Source organism: Chinchilla lanigera, unplaced genomic scaffold (assembly GCF_000276665.1).
Source record: "Chinchilla lanigera isolate Chin_1 unplaced genomic scaffold, ChiLan1.0 scaffold00052, whole genome shotgun sequence".
NCBI classification, from domain to species: Eukaryota; Metazoa; Chordata; class Mammalia; order Rodentia; family Chinchillidae; genus Chinchilla; species Chinchilla lanigera.
In genome coordinates this window covers 13,359,075-13,378,290 of record NW_004955453.1, presented here as the reverse complement: position 1 = coordinate 13,378,290, position 19,216 = coordinate 13,359,075, and the positions used below count along the sequence as shown (strand labels likewise).

General features: G+C 39.4%; 1 long non-coding RNA gene across 1 annotated transcript; it reads left to right on the top strand.

Annotated features, from left to right (window-relative positions):
- Positions 1–267: 267 nt before the first annotated feature.
- LOC102027483 lies at positions 268–13,014 on the top strand. Its single transcript, XR_262731.2, has 3 exons — positions 268–956; positions 3,215–3,367; positions 12,658–13,014. It is a non-coding gene; the product is annotated as an uncharacterized LOC102027483 (long non-coding RNA).
- The last annotated feature ends 6,202 nt before the right edge of the window (positions 13,015–19,216 follow it).

Genomic DNA, 19,216 nt, shown 5'->3' with positions numbered 1-19,216 from the left:
GTTCCTAAGCCTGTGCACTTACAGAGTGAGTCCCTTCACTGAGTGATGCAGCATGGATGAACGAATGAAAGGCTGGTAATGCTGATGGGGCTTTTCAAGGCAGTTGCACAATATAGCAAAGGTGTTTAAACCAATCTGAGTGAGTGTTTTCAAAGTGGCATTTAAACTGAGTTCTAGGGTGGAACAATGGATGAGAGTCATAGAATCTTCCAGAATGGGAAGGTCAGGAATACAGCAGAGCTCTGAATTCAGAAGACACCACTTACTCTGCTACATCATTACTTTCTACCAAGGCTTCCTAGCCCTTTCATATCATGGCACACAAAGGAAATGACAATATTGGGATGGTAAAAGTACGTTAAATAGGGGCAGAAGCTTGTGGCTAGTGGGGGTTGCAAGGACTCTGGTGCCTCAGGCCCCGTCCTGATGGCTGGATATGTCTGTGACTGCTCTCAATACTCATAATTTGGTGCAAGACCTGGCCCTAAGAACCACTATGGATGCACTGTGAATGGAATGGTTCCCCTGAACTGTTCCTTTCATGTTTAACTTCAGATCTTTCTGTCCCCTTCCCTCTCAAGTCCAGCCCCACGGCATCCCTGAAAATCTGGAGACCATAGACGGAAGTATCCTCTCCCTTCCAGCCTTCCTAACACTCCAAATAGACCTTTCTTGCCAAATAAGTGGCCACACTTTCACAAAATTAATTTGTTTGATAGAAGCAATCTAATTACACTTACAGTAAGCTGTGAAAGACTGACATGCTAGTCACTCTTCTAGAAGGATAAGGAGATTTAAGTGAAAGGAGTGAGCCTTATAAATCCAAGAAATCCAGTGACATTGCCAGGTAAAGGAGATGGCCTCCTTCTGCTACCTCCATAAATCCAGATGAGGTACACTTTTAGGCTTATGGGTTATGTTTCACTACCTGAAAATCTGGGAGCTCAGAGTGCCAAGTAAGTTTTTTTTTTTTTTTTTTTAATTGCTGGATTGTTGCATAGAGAATGCTTAATGAGATTTGAGGAAGAAACATTGACAAATGAAATAGATCTAGTACTGCAGCTCTGTTTGCAGGTGGGTGAGCGTCTGACTGAAAGTGTAGCCCTTCTGATTTTTTTGTGTGGAAGGTAGCAGAGTTATGAGAGAGCAGGCAGAAACTTGCAAGACATCTTAGGGCCTAGGCTTGGAGCTGACACACTGTTATATCTACTCTCTAGGCCAGGGGTGGTGGACCTATGGCATCTGTGCTGCAGTAGGCACGCAGCGCTCACTTTGCTGGCATATGAGTCAAGTTGCCGCAGCAGCTGAGCATTGGATAACAGTTGTTTTTCTTTTTTCTGAGCTAAAACCTCAATATTCAGGTTTAATTGCAGTGTTGCCATTTTGAAACAAGTAAGTGGGCTTGGGTTGCTGTTTGGCATTGTGTCTAAAGGAGTCGCCATCACTGCTATAGGCCAAGGTGATGAATGTACATCAAGAAAGCAAGGATAGGTTAAGAACTGGAGCCACTAGTGCAGCCCATACATTAGTAGGTAACGAATTCACAATCTGAAGTGTATGTATATGTATATATATTTTGGGGGGTGAGAGTGGTAATGAATGAATATGGAGAGTGAAGGGAGATAGACAAAATAGAGGTGATCCCAGGGCTAACATAATGGTCTGTGTTGTGCTCTTGTGTACACACACACACACACACGTGTGCACACACACATGCACATGCATGTGCATGTGCATGCACACACACACACAGGGTTAAATCTAAAGGAGATACAAACACTTTAAAAACCAACCAAATAAATCTTCCTACCGTTTGTACTAAAACACCTCTATCCTCTATTTTCCTAAGTATTGTCTGTATTTTTATGCTTTAATTTATGCTTCAATTCTTACCTTAGCTTATTTACTCAATTAAAAAAGAGATTCAACCATGGAAAACTCCATCACTCATCATCCAGTAAGATTTGCTCTGGAGAAGGGTGCATATGATTTTGCAGGCTCATTAACTATTCCTTTTTTAATTGCATATTCTGGATGCTGTTGGTTTATGTAAATACTTCTTTGGTGTTAAAAGTGACCTTGTTACGATCTCCTATTGCTTATTAGGAATGTGAAGATAGGTCACCTCTGGAGATTTTCAGAAAGGACTATTTGATTCGATACTAACTGGTTTTTTCAGGTCATGGAACAAACATTTATTTAAGTAACTGTTTGTGGGGACAAACTCTTACCTAAGTAAAATGATGTAAGTATTAGTTTATAGGCAAATTTTAAAAAAAAGTCTACTGGAGGAAAGGATTAAGTGAAATTCCTTAAACAGATTTTTAAGACCGCCATGGATGCCTTTTGTCTGTCTTGAGTAAGTGTGTTGCTCTTTAATGAGATTATTTTGATGTTTTGAGTACAATGTATAACAAAGATTTCTTTCTATTCCTCTTTCTCCTGAGGAAATATCTTTTTGTTGGGCTAACTGTTGATAGCTGAATTATTATACCCAATTGTTCTGATTTATATATTCTAGGTCTGCCTATAGGATTTTACATTCAGCCTGCCTTTTGGGCTTTGTCTACACTAGGTAACCAGATCGACCGCTTTTTTTTCTTTTGCCATCTAGCAAGTCTGTGGCATTGATTCTGCTGTGATTTCTACATTTTTATCCTCATAGGTGCTGCTCTTCAACTCCTGTCCCTGAGATGTGGTAAAATGACCACTGTACTCCACAGAAATTGTTCCTGGGTTTGGCTCCTCCAGGAGTAGCCTGTGATAGTAGGAGGAGCACATTAATTCACACAGTTTCAGTTTTCTTATTGCAAAACAAGAGAGTCAGGTTTAATAGTCTCTTTTCAACTCTAACGTTCTTAGACTATAAGTTTCTGCAGTCTGTACTGTGATTCTTTGATGCAGATTGAGCACTTCAGAGAAGTTAAAGCCTTGCCAAGAGCCCGGAGCTTGTTCAGAGCAGTGTAGGAATAGAATCTGCACCTGTGCTATCCAGGTCCTTCACACCCCCTCATCCCACCTTGCTCCTTCACAAGCCCCTCTCTTTGCTGGGTCTCTCATGTGCAAAGTGTCTGTACTATGCGCTTTGGTACAATGTGTGTATGGTATAATTTAATGAACTGATTTTTTAACTGTAATCACCATTTATTGATGCTTATTGGCTTCTAAAAGACAGAACTATGGCATTTCTCCCTTTCTTATTTTCATCTGACAGTAGTTTATCGAATGGTGAACACCTTCTCTGTACCTGGGACTACACTGTGTGTTGAGGATACAATGATGTTGGGGAAGACATGAACCTGTGTTAGAGCAGAACCTGGCAACTGGCTGAATTTCAAGGATGGGTAAATTTTGCTCTGGATTCAATGTAAGGGTTTCCTTTGCCTTGGTTTCCTTTTGAACCAAACATCTTACGCTAGAAGTGACAATGATACATGTTGATAATGAAACTCACTAGCCCTCTCCGGTTTATGGAAAGGTGGGTGGGTTTTCTGGGTAGTCTTGTCAATCTATGTGGAGGGATATGCTGTTCGTATTTTATAACTTCATTTAATTTAATATCCACGCACACAAAATACAACCTCATTCAGTAGAATTTCGACCCTGAATGAAGCATGACATACAGGTCTAATGTGTAATTAATACGTAATTCTAGACCTGAAAAAAATCTGACTGCAGTAAGATATAATCTCCCCCACCCCTGCTGTCCTTCTCTCTGCCTGGTTTCAATACTAGATGTTTTTAAATTTACATTTTAAAGGAATCTTTCTATAATCATTTCCATAATCAAGGAACTTACATTCTCAGTGACTGTTTGGTGTGCTGACTCACAATGAACTGCGCTATACTTTGGCTCAGATGTGTCACTCAAGGGTTTGTGTGCTGAAGGCTTGACCTTCAGTGTGGTGCTCTGGGGAGGTGGAAGTCTTTAGGAGGTGGGGCCCAGTGGGAGGTTATTGCTGGTGCACCCTCAAAGGAGATCGTGGGTGGTGGTCTAATTCTCTTTCCTTTTCTCCCTTTCACTTTCCTGCATGAGGAGAGTGGATTTTCCTCCACCAAATGCTCCCACCCCAGTGGCCTCTGTGGCTGCAGGGTCTAAGTCACAGTCATTTTTCAGAGATGAAACCTCTGAAACTGTGATCCCAAATAAACCTTTATGTTTTCTAAGTTAGTTTATTTGAGGCATTTGATAGAGTAACAGAAAACTGACTAACATAAATCATTTGTAGTCCTCTCCCTCTAATGGTCATTGTACCTCCTTCAGATAATTTGCCCATGCTACTTGGTTTTATGCTATGAAATTTTCCTACAGTTTGGCCCTACGGCTGCAGAAGGCAGGCAGTTTCTGTCCACAGTCACACTGGTGGTTTTGTTAACTTATCCACACTGGTGGTTTTGTTAACTTCAGGAGGTTTATAGAGTTTGCTTCTTGTTTTTGCTGTTGAAGATTTTGTGATTAATTCGGTAGCCTCTTACTTTTTGTGTCTAAAATAAAGGTAATAATTTCAATGACATTAGATTCATGTGAACATTTAGTGAAATGATGCTTGTAAAAGAATTCAATTCTATATAAGAGACAGAATAGCTGTTTAACAAATAATTGTCACATCTGACTTAGTTGTAAAGATATTAAAAGGCATTGAAAGATGGGGAAATGCAATAATTTCACTCCTTAATATGATTTATCTTTTCATGATAATGGCTTAAGTTTTAAGGATTTGGAGGTTAAAATACTTAGCTTTGTCACTTACTAACTTAGACATTTTATTGTAGTTCTTTTTGGCTTAATTCCCTAATCTGTAAAAATGGAATTAATGCTAATTACCTCATCAGGTTGTTGTGAAGATGTGTTAATTTATATAAAACATTCAGAACAGTATTAGTGTCTCATGGGCAAAAGGAGCTATTATTCCATTACTTTAAATTTTTTGTCCACTTTCATGTGCATGTTTATTTCACTATAATTTTAAGATCTGCATAATTTTATGTTTTAAGATTTTAATTTAAACACATTTGCATAGAAATTTAATTTTAAGTAGTTTTACGAGTGAATCAAAAACATTGATTATTTATGTTATTCACCATTTAAAAAAGTATTTTAGATAGGTTAATACATTTGATATTCGTCAGTTTTGAATGATAACTTTACAGTAAAAATTCAGAAGTGCATCCTTGTGCTAAGAGGTGTAAGTATCCTGTGGGTTCTTATCTACAGCTGTATTACTTTCCAAATGGATTGCATCAGTACACATGAGTTTCATAGGTTTCACAGGATGTAGTAGGATTTTGGCAATTTAGTCACAGGATCTGGCCTTTGTACAGTCACCTTGAAGAAGCAGTGAGCCTAGAAATTAAAAACTGATGTCTGCTTTGTTCATTTTTTACCTGATCCTCCTCCCCAGCCCATGGAAGACGGAGGTGAGGTAACTGTGTGGGCAACTTTACTGATCTCAGGAAATTACTGAACGGGATTCCCATGGGCCACTCTGTAGTTCTCTCTTACTAGATCACTCTCCACTCATTTCAGAATCTGCCCAGGATTTTCTCCATTCTTGGACTCCTGTTTTTGGATTCTATGTCCTCATTTTGCTCCTCAACCCTCACCCTACCCCTCAAATATCTTATTTCTGATCATCTCTTGTTTTTTTGACACAAGTAGGCTTCTGAATCTGGGGTTAAACTATACTTGGCTCTAAAGAGTTTTTCCAGGATTCCAGGTGGGTGCATAAGCTCTTGTTTTAATGATGGTATTTTGCACTTGCCCTGCAATAATAAAAGTAGTCTCCTCTGTGCATGAGGAGCACACACAAAGAGAGGAATTGGCCAGGGTTATAGCTCAGTGGTGCGGTGCCTGCCTGGCAAGTGTGAGGTCATGGGTTTGATTCCCAGTACCAAAAAACTTCCCCCAAAACGAAAAACAGCCCCTTCCAAAAAAAAAAGAGGAATTGAACTCAAAACTCTGAGTGCAGGTCCAAAAGTCTGACTGTCAGATTCCAAAGGGTCCAACTTCCAGGCAAGAACTGCTGTTTCTCTAGAAAAACAGCACCTTCTTTAAAAAACACATGTGGAGAAGAATCATTTAGAAATATTTCTTAAAGTTGAACATACACATACACTATGACTTAGCAATTCTGTTCCTAGGAATAAATGCAACAGAAAAGGTTGTATATGTCAACGGAAAGACGTGCACTAGCGTGTCATAGCAACATTGTTCACAATAACAAGGTGGAAGCAGAACGCGCATCTAGGGAAAATGGACAAATGAAGTGCTAAGTATTACAAAGAAGTATTATTCAGAAAAGAGAATGAATTAACTGAAACTACTTGCAGCCACCTGGATGAACCTCACAGCTATACTGTGGAAGGAAAGAAGCCAATCAGATAAGACTGCGTACTGTATGATTCCATTCAATTTAACGTTAGGCTAATGGCTTCCAGTGGTGGAGTGACGGGAGTGTGAGTGGGCTGCTGGAGTCCTGGTGATGTTCTGCTTCTTGATCTTCATGCTGGATGCAAAGATTCACTGAGTTCTACACTTAAGGTGTGATGCATTTCTTTGCCCATATAATAGGCAACAAATATTTCAGTTATCAACCTAAGTGTTGACTTTGTTACCCATTATTTAGAATGATTTTTAGGCCACCTGTGTCATCACAGGTTACCATTTAAAATGCAAGATGACTTGCAATGGCATTTCTGCCAGTGATTCTTCTGTCTCAGTATTATTTCTGAGTAGGATGCAGGATTGTGTCATATGCATTTCTTCGCACTCAGTGCTTACTAAAAGCTTGGCATATAGAGAGTGATCAATATGTTGAGATAAACTATTTGCTGAGAAGGGGAAAGAAAGCCTTCCTGGGATTTAGGTAACTAAAGATTTATCCAAATAATTGTCGCAAAAGAAAAAAAAAGCCAGAACTTACTTAGCAATCTAGTGAATATTGAGTGGTCCCAGGAGATTTGGTTCTCTGGAAGCAGACTCGCTGTTTTCACAGCAGTCTTAATGAGCACGAGTAAATCAGAAGGGCCAAGTCCCTTGGTCATGCCTGTCAAGCTGCAGGAAGGGGAAAACTGAAATAAGTTTGTGCCTGAGCTCAGTGAGCTGCAGGGAAGAAAACTTGTTTTGAAGTGGCTGAGTTGGACCAAAGGAAAGCAGGCTGAGAGGGCGGGCCATAACCAGATCAGTGTGAGGAATGGTGGCTGAATCGTGGCAGTGGTCAAGACATAGTGGTTGATAGAAGAAAGAGTTTGAAACCTGAAGTGTCATAGAGCAAGAACATGACATTAGTAAGTAAAATTCTGAAACATACTTGATTAAAGGATCCAGAGCGGATTAGTAAGCATTGTCTTAGTTACTTTTCCATGGTTGAGACAAATATCTCAACACCCACAGTTAAGGGAGAAAGGTTTATTCTGGTTCACAGTTTGTAGAAGTTTCAGTCCATAAGTGGCTGGCTCCAAGGTAGGGAGGCATGACAGAGGGGCATTGCAGAGGAGAAACAGTTCATGGTAGAGCAGGCAGGAGATGGTGAGGCAGCAAGCAGCAGCCTGCTTTCCTTCTGTCCCTTTATATTCCATCCAGGTTACAAGATTGTTGATTGGTGCAATCCACACCCAGGGTGGGGTTTCTATTATCCGTACCCAGAGCTATGGTAAACTCATTTAGTTATCACATGCCCTTAATCCATACTCACATACCCCAGATGCAGCCACCTCTGAAAAGCTCCACCTATGATTGCATGAGGTTTTGATGGGACATCCAGGTACAAGCCATAACATTTTATTTTATTTAAAATTTTATTTAGTATATGTTTGTAATACATACTGATTACATGCATAATGGGCATTTGGTACATGTATGTAAACATAACTTAATTCCCTTTATGTCCCCTTCTTTTCTCTTTCCTATCCTGGCTGCATCTTTTCTTTTTTATTTCCCTACCCTCTCTTGTCATCCCTCCATCTCTTGATCTTCTTCACATTTGAGAAAGATATATCTCCTGACTTTCTATTATATAACTTTTATTTTGTTCTTTATTAATACTTTGGGTTTCTCATATAAGACATTATGTGATATTTAAGCTTGTGTGTATGATTTATTTTGCTCAACTTTACAGTCTCAAGATGCATCCATTTTCTTACAAATGTCTCGTTTATCCTTCTTTAAAGCATAGTAGTACTCTATTGTGTGTAAATGCCACAATTTCTTTATCCATTCATTATTAAGCATTTTACTCTGTGCAGCACTTTGTTAAGTAATTTTAAAATATCCACTCCCATTTAATTCTCATAGTAACCTGATGAAGGATTTGTTGTTGTGTCTATTTTGCAGTCAAGTAGCTGAGGTTAATAGCAAAGTATAAGTCATTCAAGATTACATAACTTTTTCTGATCAAAAATGTTACTTTTTAATTATCTAGTTATATAGCTCAGATTCAAAGGCAGAATTCTAGCATTTAGGTAGATTTAAGGAGAGAGATCAAACCTGAGAGTAGAAGTCAGAGCCCTAGATTGATAGCCCTTGGATATCTGGATAGGTGATGAAGGCAGAGGTAGCATCATGGAGAAAGAAGAGAGGACCCTGTGTTGAACAGACATCACGCAGCTAGTTCTTGAATACCTTGACAGCAGTTCCTATGATGGCCACTGGAGACACCTAGATAATGGATGCATGAATTCCAGAGCTCAGGTCCCCAGGATCAATGCAGAACCAGATTATTACCATCAGATACAAAGGCTGAAGGACAGTTCAGGCAAGGATGCGTTAACACTGATTTTTTTTCACCTATTCAATCTCTTTCAAAACTTAGGGGAAGGCTGATATTTAGAAGGGAGATCAAGGGGCCTTGGTCATGGGGAAAGTACAGCTTAGGGTCTGGGAGGGAAGAGGCTAGGACAAAGCCATTCTGCTTGTCTAGCACCCATTAGGAAATTACTTCTCTTCTTTCTGAGGTGATCTAGTGAGCTGTTAGGCATGGTAACCCATCCATACTCAGTAAAGGGATGACCGTGAGAGCTATTTTAAATCCTAAGTGATATGACAAAGATTAAAAATAGGTAGAGAAGGTTTATTTGAAGAAGACAACCTGTACTCTCTATGTTTTTCTTAATATGTAAAACCCATAAGAGACTGGCTTCTATCCTTTCTGAGACCTTGTTCTTTGCCCTGTCCTTAGGTTCAATAAACTGACTCAGCCATCTAAAGATTTCCATATTTGTTAACTAGCTGGGTAAAATTTCTGTTGCTTACAACTCCCAAACCTGACTAATACAGAGGCAGTATGTTCATCTAGTAAAGAAAATAGAACACGACTCCTTTACAAGAAGAGACACTTTTTTCATTTTTTAATTTAGAGATTCTGATTCAAGATCTTCTTTGTGGTAAGTGCTCAATAAATGTGGGTTGAATAAAAAAATGAACACAAAGTTCATTTTACATCATTCAGCCTACTGTGGTCATGTAGACATGGTTTAGAACTAATGACAAATAAGGTGCATGACAGTATCTTTAAACCTTCATGCAATCATTTTTAATCCAGCCAAGAATACTTCCTGTTTTGCAAGTAAAACAAAGCACATCTTCATTTTTATAGCAGTCATCATTTCTCTTGAGAGAAATGGAGTTATTGTAATTCCAGCTTAGTTGAAATACATAAGGCTTACTCATCCTGTGCATAAAATTGATAACTTGTGCATTTGGGACTGTCTATTTCTTTCCTATTAATCCATTTTAGACTTTATAAGTCAACTGAGCATTCAGCTTTTGAAAAATGATTCTGGAAAATTATTTTGCATAAGTACTAGTAAATACTGGCACATGTTCCTGGCAGAGAATGGAAATAATCCATTTAGTCTCTGGTGGCCCCAGGAGCAGAAGTAGTGACTAGAGAATTAACTGAGTTTCAATGGCAGCAAAGTATGTGCTGGTCAGTTCTACTTTCTGAATTTCTTTCCATTTAATGAGGTTGATTTATTTTATTTCTTTCCTCAATCCAGCTTTGTCTACTTAGATTTGGTGAATTTCTCTCCAGTGCATTATAATCTGGTATGTGTGTGTGTGTGTGTGCGTGCATGTTTGGTACTGGGGATTGAACTCAGGGCCTTGTGTATGCTAGGCAAGCACTCTACCACTGAGCTACATCCCTGGCCCATGGAAGATTTATGAGAGAAGTGCACACAAGTGCATCAATAACCAGAGTGACCGGGAATGGGAAAAATATTGCTTTTTTCTTCGGATTCACAAATGTGACCAATTGGAAGTTTCTAATGATATTATTAAGTTTATGTTTGTAGACTGTAAGGATGGTCAAGCTGTTAAATTTTAAATAAATTGCAAAGTATGGGATATTTTGCAGCTGTAAAATGACATATATGAATATTGGCAGAGTCAGCCTATTTACCTCTACGATTGGCCATCTGCTAAAAGAATAGAAATTGTGGCTCCTTAGAAAAAGCCTGATTTTATATAGATTGGCGAGAGCTTCTAATCTTTGTAGATGACTGTGCCCTGTTGTTTACAAAGAAGGGAGTGGGTTATTTGATTCCCTGTGGCTGTTGCTTTATGTGAATCTGACTTTAAATCAGGTCTATAGTAATACGGTGAGAGATTAATATAATTAGTTTCATAATTAAACCCAAACCAAAATCTTCCATCAAATATTTTGTGGCTGACTTATTTTAGATCCAAAATTTGAAAAGTTGCTGCAACTACATTTACAATTTTTGTTAATGTAAACCTGAACCAATTTAATTAGTTGATTTTTTGAAGGAATTAATTTGTTTCTCATAATTAGTCCCTCCTCTAGTCTAAATCATTTTGTTTTAAAGGGTGCTTAAAAGTTAACTATTTTTCTATTTCACAAAATTAGCTTGAAAATGATGGTGAGTATAGGTGGATAATTAAAGCTGTAAAACTGCATGAAGTACAAAAGGAAGGGACTTTTTTTTCAACATCACAAACCTGAGCTTTATTTAAAAAGCATAAAGATCAACCTAAGAAAATGTTCTTTTACCTGGCAAGCTCAAGGTCCTGAGTTTGATTCACAGTACAAAAAAAAAAAAAACCCAAAAAACAAAAAACTTACTTTTAGAAAGTGATTGCTCCAACTGGATTGTGCTAGGCCAGGCAGGTGGTAGAAACCAGTTCTCAACCAGTAAATGAGGTCTAAATTGATCGTTCAGAATGATGCTCCAGAGGAGGGCTAAACCTTAAGGTGAAGCAGAGACAGTGACAACGGCAAATCTATGGACTGGACCGGATGCTGGGGGCTGCTTTCAGAGTTAGTCCCTGAAACTGTAAATCTCAGCCTCAGAGTGTTGGCAGTCAGAAAAAGGCCCAAAGATTAGTAAATTTCATAGGCTGGGACCAGTAAATAGAAGTCTATTTTGTCAACCAAGAACAAAAACACAGCAAAAAAGGACTGAGTAACAGCATTAGGGCTTTGGGAAAAGGTTTTGGAATCAAGAATTTAGAATTGAGGAATGGGGGCTGGGGCTTAAATGAGGCAGGATTTTGAGGTTAGAGTCTTGTTATGGGCAGAACTGTGTCCCCCAAAATTATATGGTGAAGTCCTAACCTGTGAATATGACCCTGTTTGGAAATAAGGTTTCCATGACTTAGTCAAGTTAAAATGAAGATGTTAGGGTGGGCCCTCGTCCCCTTGACTAGAGCCCTTCTAGTAAGGAGGCAATGCGATGTGAAGACAGACACACAAGGAGAACCCACGTGATGACGGAGGCAGGACTGGAATGACGCAGCTGCAAGCCAAGGATGCCAAAGATTGACAGTGACTGCCAGAAGCTAGACAGGAGTGAGGAGGGATCCTCCCCGGAGTCGCAGAGGGAGCACGGCTCCGCTGACAACTTGGTTTTGTACTTTTAACTCCTAGAAGTCTGAAGCCAAAAAAAATTCTGTTGTGTTAAGCCAGTCAGTGAGTGCTACATTGTTATAGCAACCCTAGTTAAACCAAAGCAAGTCTCCCTGTGTCCCTCCTCTTGTGCTGGGTTTAACCTTGTGCTGGGTTTAAGTCTAATTCCCTAGAACTCTGAGAGTGGGAAATGGAAGAGGGGTGAGTAGTCAGGAAGTCCTCATTCATATTAACTGAGGAAAGACTGGCCTTTCCTTTGGCCATGCAGTACTGACATTGGGTGAGCGAAGCACTTCTACCCTCTAAGCATGAACAGGATCAGCATGATGGAGTGACAAGTGGAATTCATCAGCTCTATTTCCCTGCTTGTGCTCTTGCTCCCGCCACTTTATGTTATCCATACAGCAAAGCAAAGAGACAGAGGAATCAATATTCAAGTAAAGAAGCAAAATAGGACGTTTTTAGAAATCAGCCCCAAAGGCTTCAGGGAGTCTGCCCACACCAGAGAGATCCACAGAGCGCATCCCAACTTGTCTGTACTGAGCAGACAAAGACAAGGATTGCATCTGACTACATACCATGTGCCAAGACACAGGGGGACTGGTAGGACACTGGAGTGCATTCAAATGTGGTATTTTTCTGTGAACTCTATCCTTCTGTTCTCTTCCCCTCCACACACACCCCTGCTGAATTCTGTGGGACCACCAGTGTCTTGATGCAGCTCCCCCAGGAGAAGGTGGGACTAGGGGCCATGTCTCAGTTGCTAACTTGGCATCCACTCCTCCCACAGGCAGTCAGCCCCGGGCTGTGCTGACCAGAGCAGCAGAGTGGGACCCTGAGCTGACCAGGAGCTGACATAGTCCGACCACCTCCAAGGACTTGTCTTTGGTCCGGGCACCTTCTTCTTGCTCAGGTTTCAGATGCTACTCTCTTGCCTCTCCACTCCACAGCTACTACCACACGCTTTCCTCTGGGGCTCTGCTTTTCCCAGACTGGCTGCAGAATAGCAGGCAACACCCACGCCTTCCCTGCAGGTCTACCTCACCCCTACACGCCGAATCTACAATTTTTTTCTCCTATGTTAACCATCACAAGGGAAACAGGGATACAGGGTAAAAATCAGGAATCAAGTTGTGAAAGTTCACAAAAAGCCATAGAAATAAAAATTATTCCTTTTGGCCCCTTCCCATTTTGACTCTGTGAGTAAACTTCATGATGCTTTAGGTAGTTTTTAAAATATGACTTTTGTCGACTCTTACTCTTCTACCCTTGACAGATTTCTCAGTCTTACTGGGCTTTTTTAAATGAAGGAAAGATCAAATGGTATAATCTTGATAACTTGCTTCACAGAATGTTGCAAACTCATTAGCACTATACTACTGAGTTTAATCCAACATTAAAAAAAAATCATCTTTTCAAAATGCCAGGACCGTATATTATTTCACTGTGGATACCAGAGAAGATCTCTTCTTTCAAAGGAAATGAAAGTCAACTAAGTGTACTGAGATTGTAGGATGGCAAAAGAAAATATACTGGATGATTTCACTTCCACAAGATAGCAAAATAACCAAATTCATACAGAAAGTAAAACAGTGTTTCTTAGGGTCAAGAGAATAGAGGGATGGGGAATCAGTGTTTAATGGGTAGAGCGAGATTCAGTATGGGAAGATGAAAAGGTTCTGGAGATGGACTGTGGTGATGTTTGCTTAACAATGTGAATGTACTTAATGTCACTGAACTGACACTTGCAAATGGTGAAAATGAAAAAGGTTATGTTGTGTGTATGTTACACACCCCTCCTCAGTGTGCACTGCATGGTTGGGAGTGAAAATAAAAGATAAAGAGTGTAAGGTGCACAGGAGTGTAAGGCCCTGCAAAGCAAGGTTCTTGCACTTGTCATCCTTTCTCACTGAGGTCATCTCAGAACCAGATACCTTCTAGGTACTGTAGCCGGGTGACAGTGACATTCCACAGACCTGTTAACAGGCGTTCTGTAGCTGTGAATCTGCACCCAGAAGTCTGTGCACCTCTCATATTAAAAGGAAAAAAAAAAAAAGGTAACACAATACCGCTCACCAAGTAATGCAAAAGAAACATTCTTATTTTCTCTGGCTTCTCACAGTCACATACAAAACAAAAGTTTTTTTTTTTTGAATCTGTAATACAAATACAAGAAAACATAGAGGTTTCTTGAATTCTTTGAAATTTCCTTTAAAAACCAGCATCTTCCTAGAGAGATTTATTAAATCCTTAGAAACTGCCAAACAGCTACTTTTCATATAATAGAATTTACTTCAATGAAGATTCCTTAAATACTTTGGCTTTCAAGAATTATCTGTGAAGAGAATATGAACACACTTTCTCCTATTAACACTGAGGCTCATGTCACATGGGAGTACTTTCTGAGAATATTAACATTATAATATCATCCTGAATTTTTTCATTAAGAAAAAGTCACTCTTCATATACCTACAGCAATTAATTATTAAATGCTACAATAAGCTATTCCAGTCTTATTCAAATAAACCCTGAAAAAGTCAGCCTAATGTTAACTTATTCTGGGAAGAGTTCCCTAGTATTTCAGAGACTATTCAGCCTTTTTGGAATCTTGGCTTGGAGTTAAACAGAGTTGGGTGACAACCTTGTCCTATGACTCACTAGCTTATAAGACATTGGCAAGTCACTCATTTTCTTGAGCCTGAATTTTATAATCTGTAAAATGAGTCTTATGTTAATTTATATCCAATAGAATTGGTAAAAGAAATAATAAGATACTCCAAAAAAGAAGGTGCTGCTGCGCTCTCCTACTGCTCATGCTCGCTTTTTATTTATACAGTATTTTATATTCTGGGTCATCTAGCTTATTTCTCATTAGGAGTTTCCTGACTAAAAACTGAGTTTTTGGAAAATCATTGTGACAATATGTGAAAAATACTTAATATCATGCCTGGCACGTATAAAACCACCAGTAGTGGTACGTTTGTCCTCTGGTAGACAACTCATTCATTCATTCACCTACCCATTTATTCATTTTCTAAAACAAACATTTATTGAAAATCTCATTTTATGAAGAGCTTTTCTAGTACTGAAAATATGAGTGAGAAGGACAGATTCTATGTCCTAATGGAGCTCACATTCTAATCTTGGAGAAAGACAATGCAGAGGGAAATGCATGAAAAGTTCAGGGCTTTATCAGTGCTGGAAATTCAACAATCATAGCAATGGGCTGGAGAATGACTCTGGTGAGGCTCCTCTTCAGTGGTCATTCAGAGGAGCCAGAGAACGCTTTTCTGAGGATTTGACATTTGAATGGAGACCAGAGTCTGGGTAAGTTAAGCATGTAGAGATGTGGGACAATGGTGTTTAGAGATTTGAAAATCCATTTGGAATCCAGAATTTGGGGGAGGATTTTAAAAATTAAAGCTGTGAAAATTCTGTCCATTACTTCTTTATACCTTAGAGCACCAGGCCAGACTTGAAAGGCCTCAGAAGCTGGGTGTGGGCTCTGTGCTCACTGACCTGTCATGTTGTAAGTATCTTTAACCTGCTCCTGGGTCAGCTCTTCCACCACCAGCAGCAGGGTCTGTGCAGCTGCCGTTTGCAGGGTATCTGCACGCACTCACAGTGTCAGCAGGTGTGCATTTAGGGCTCTTTTAAATAACATCTAATGATTCTATGGTTGAAGTCTGCAAAGGGAATCCTCCTTTATACACGTGTCTTTCTAGACACGCAGGATTTAGGGTCTTTGTCGTATCAGAACCAGCAATAAGGAAAGGGGCCAAAATCCATGAATGAGCAGACAGTATTGGCAAAATTGAGGACTAAGGCAAAAATGTGAGAATTTGTGTAGCAGAAAATCCAGCAATAATGAAGATCCCAAGGTCGGGTGAAGAGAATGAGGGCCTGGATGAATTCTATTAGACGCAGTAATATAGCTGCATATTCCCTACATAGAATGTCTGCCACTTTGGTCTTCGGCAGGGAAGTTGCTGTTTCACTCACTGAATGAATCTTTCTGTGAAGGAAAACTCCAGTCATTACCAAGTTAGACTCTAAGTTATCACCAGGAGAGAGAAAGACAGAGTGAAATCTTTAGTTGTTAGGCCCTGGCATAGCCTAAGGAATTCAGAAAGTATTAGCTCAATGTGTACTATTTGCTTCAAATTATGCTAAACTGCATGGAGGGCACATTTTGAGGCAGTGTAAAGAAGAGGATCCCAACATTTCAGAGATTTAAGAAACTAAATGGTTTAACCAGTGCTTTAAATCCCTCTCTAGAAGAATTTGAAGCTAAGCTCTACCACTTACTTGTAAACCATGGTGACTCAGAAATCACTCCTATAAATAATGAACAGTCCTAGTTTTACAAAGTATATGTAGGCACCTTATTCACCTCAAAAGCTTTACAAGTGGAAGACTTTCTTTGTTGCAGTGATGGGGAGAGTAAAAGACACCATGGAAATGATGGGTGGCCCGCATGAATGTGGCCACCAGCGCAGGGTCTACACCAAGGATAAGAATTTAATGTGTCTGAGTTCTCCATATAGGAAGTCGAAAGGTTGATTTTTGTCTATAAGTTCTGAGTAATCAAACCCTCAGGGATTGACTCATGACACACAAATTCCAGAGACTGTTATAAACCACACCACCAATGGTTTATTCAAATGTCCTTCCAGTATTAATGTCCTAAGAGTCTTTGATTCTATGATAATCTTGAATCTGTCATCTAATGAATTTCACCTGTAGGCTCACTTTGTATTAAAGCACACAACTCTTTTTTGCATTTTCCAGCTTTGGAAACTTGAGCTGAACCCCTCTTTTTGATTATGGAGAAAAGAGACAAACGTAGGTTAAATAACTCCCCGCAGGTTATGCAAGGTTTCAGAAGGGTGGCGGAGGGAGCAAGGTGGAGATCGTCTGTGTACCCGTTTTTACCACGTCATTGGGAGGCCTGGTAAAATAAATTAATTTTAGAACTCTTTTACGAGTCATTGTTCTCCCATTAAGTGCCTTCAAAAAATGCCCTGACACAGCCTTGATTCAGACTTTTATAAGGTGTTGGTACATTTTTTTCAAAACACAATTGGAGGAATAAATTTGGCTTGCCTGTTAATACCAATATTAGCCTCTTGGTGCACTAATTTGTATGAACTCTCTCATCCACCTTGGCTGCCATTTGGATGCCTACCTGCCCACCATGCTCACATTTTCCCATAGATCAAGAGGGAAAAATAAAATCTAAAATATTTACCAGTTACATCTTGCCTATAAAATATGTACATAGGATTCCCCAGAGAAAAAGAAATGAACTACTAAAATGTTAAAACGCTAAGCTAGACTCTCCTAAATTTGTTCCAGGATATACACGGACTCTCTGTGTATTAACTTAATCATATGGTAGAGGTTGGTATCTATATGCACATTCAGAGGCGCAATATACTTTCAGTGGGAATCTCCCACAGAACTGTTTTTTTGTAAGAGAGCTTAAGGGAATATGAGGAGTGACATTTAAAGATTTGTTTAAACCAAATAAAGTATGCAGAGTGGTGTTTCAAGGGTCAGTAGGCAACATCAAGTTCCCCATGGTTGGTTTGATCATCATTTAAACTATTCTTTTTCATATCATGACCCAACTATCATTAATAACAACTATGTCACACAGCACTAATAGACAATAACAGTCTACAAAACACTCTGAAATTTTAAAAAGCTACTTAATTTCTTGAAGATTCTGAAAAATAGAAATGATCATTGTTACCTGACAGGTCAGAAAAAGGGCTAGGTTAAGACTCAGGTTCTTCTGACTACATTTCTTCATTACATTTCATCTTTTTTGGGGGGGATGCATTGAAAACACACCTTCAGCTATATTTACTCAAAGGAAGCCTAACTGAAATTCACAAAAAATGCTAGCTGTTATTCACTTCACCAAATGTTTCACAACAAAGTTCTTTAAACTCTTGGGGTCTCCAGTGCACTTAGAATATGATCTAATTTCCAAGCCTGCAGTCATATTACTGTAGTAGTACAACTCCACCCTGAAGATTTGGTTACTCAGTAGGGTTGAAGGTGAGGGAAGGAAACCATTTTTATTTTTCTGTAATGGCAAAAAAGGGACAAATCTCTAAATTACCTGTGGGTGGTACATTTGGCCAATCCCTTTCTTGTGAAGGTGTAGTCTAGATTCTTTTTTTTTTTTTTTTTTTTTGGTACCAGGAATCGAAGTCAGGACTTCACGCTTGCCAGGCAGGTGCTGTGCCACTGAGCTATATCCCCACCTACTCTACATTAAAAAATATATCATTATCCAGATTCTGAGAATGTAAATACTTCTGGGAGTTGTTTAGCACATTCTAGGAATGATGGGAAAAATCAGTAGGGATTTGCTTTTATTGTAGCAAAAAATGCTGCCCCCACCCAGCAGGTATACTTCCCTTTGTTAGTTGCCTGGGTAATAGTTCCTGTTCCAGTTCTGCTTGCTCCTATCTCTTAGAAATGGTAGGTCACAGTGATGCATAGCTGGTCACTATGAGGCACACTGTGTAAACCAATCCCCGATTGACAAGCCGTTCTGCCTCGGTACTTCCTGCTTGCTTATCCCATCTAAGCCCTAGACCACTAGAGATCAGGGCCTTTTATTTTGGGAATGATACTGATCAGTGCCTGTCGATGTAAAATAAATCTGCCTCCAAATCCTGGATGTCATTTCGGTGTTTCTGCTCCCCATTGTGTTATTACTGTTGTTAATGTTGCCTTACGAAGGCTGATGAAAGAAAGTATTTCAGTTACTCAAAGTGGACTGGAACAGAGAATGTATTTTTAAAAAAGCAAGACCATTCTATTAACAGGATTAGTGCAGAGGTTGATGACTGAAGAAAACAGAAAAACTAAAAGGAATGACCAAAGGAACTTTCAACACAGTAAGCCCATCCTATTAAAAGCTCAATCTTGTGGTTTTCTTATCCTATCCCACCCCTGAAATTGGCTGCATGTAGGGTGGGGTGTGATTAAAGCTATGTCTACAGAATAGCCAAATACCAGGTTGAAAAGGGGAAGATTCAATTAATGTACTATTTTGTTTTTCTCCTAAAAGATGTTGAACAACTGGTTTTGCAGCATTTTCCTCATTAAACTGACAAAACCAACCTGTTGGTCTGGTATTGGAAGGTATGATCCAAGAAACTTAATTCTCTTTGCTTTCCAATGTTCATTCACTTTCTCTGTCTCTGTGCCCCACCCCTCTTCCCCTCTTCCTCTCTTCTCTCTGCATGCTACTGGGAATTGAAACTAAGGGCCAGCCATACCTCATGTTCTTTGCCCTTCAAAAAGTTGTGGTTTTAAATTTTGAG